This window comes from Hipposideros armiger, unplaced genomic scaffold, assembly GCF_001890085.2.
Source record: "Hipposideros armiger isolate ML-2016 unplaced genomic scaffold, ASM189008v1 scaffold_130, whole genome shotgun sequence".
Taxonomy (NCBI): domain Eukaryota; kingdom Metazoa; phylum Chordata; class Mammalia; order Chiroptera; family Hipposideridae; genus Hipposideros; species Hipposideros armiger.
The window spans coordinates 1,512,336-1,513,685 of NW_017731480.1; the positions used below are offsets into that span (position 1 = coordinate 1,512,336).

General features: G+C 36.1%; 1 pseudogene; it reads right to left on the minus strand.

Annotated features, from left to right (window-relative positions):
* Positions 1–326: 326 nt before the first annotated feature.
* On the minus strand, positions 327–776 carry LOC109386234 (protein S100-A10 pseudogene; annotated as a pseudogene).
* Between the last annotated feature and the right edge of the window lie 574 nt (positions 777–1,350).

Consider the following 1,350-nt stretch of genomic DNA (forward strand, 5'->3'; position numbering starts at 1 on the left):
TTATACCTTTATTGTTTTCATCTTTACTGAGATGCAACTGACATATAATACTGTCAGTTTTTGTTTGTGTTTCTGTTTTAGGAGCTAAAAAATAAATATGTTTATTGAGGACAACAGGATACAAACAATATAAAAATAAAAAGCTTATTTGGCTTTAATTGACTTTTTTCTCTCTTGTCAAATGGGGGTGGGATTTTATTTGTACATTTTCTAAGGGTCCCAATGTGCTCATGAAATCCTTACACAGGGGAAGCTGTGGGACAGAGGGATTCCATAAGCGACCCACTGGGACTCTTATCAAGGCGGCAGTAATTGCTCAGTGCTGCCTACTTCTTTCCTTTCTGCTTCACATGTACTACAAAAATAGTCATTGCACGTGATGGTGAGCCAGCAATTAGCGTAAAGAAGCTCTGGAAGTCCACTCTGCCATCTTGGCACTGGTCCAGGTCCTTCATTATTTTGTCCATTGCAAGAAGGTCTTTTTGATTTTCCAGAAATCCAAAGAATTTCTTTTCCATGAACACTCTCAGGTCCTCCTTTGTTAAGGAGCCTTTATCCCCAGCAAATTTGTGAAACGTGAATATAATAGTTTTCATGGCATGTTCATTTGAGATGGCATTTCCGTGAGGTCTTGGCGGGAGGAGCAGTGTAATGGCTGGGCTAGCTGGGATATGCAGCCAGTTAACACTGTGTAAGTTGAAGGTGTACAGCTGTTGATTTGATACCCTTATATTTTTCAAAATGATTGCCACAGTAGGGCTAGTTGACACTTCCATCACCTCACATAATTACCATTTCTTTTTTTGTAGTGAAAATTAAGATCTACAATTTTCAAGTACACAATATGGTATTATTACATCCCCGGAGCTTACTTATCTTATAACTGGAAGTTCATGCCATCCATATACCTTTAATTTCTTTTTCCTTTTGCTCTTAAATTTATTTAATAACTTTAAATTTTTTTTTCAAGTACAGTTGACATACAATATTACATTAGTTTTAGGTGTACAGGATAGTGATTAGACATTTATATAACTTATGAAGTGACCACCCTAGTAAGTCTAGTACCCATCTGATACCATATGTAGTTATATTATTGACTATATCCCCTATGTTCTACTTTATATCCCATGACTGTTTTTAAAACTGGCAATTTGTACTTCTTATTCTACCCCTCCTCCCACACCAGTCCCATCTGGCAACCATCACTGTGTTCTCTGAATGTATGACTTTGTTTTGTTTTGCTTGTTAATTTATTGTTTTTTTTAGATTTCACATGTAAATGAAATCATATGGCATTTGTCTTTCTCTTTATGACTTATCTTACTTATAACTTCTAGGCCCAACCAT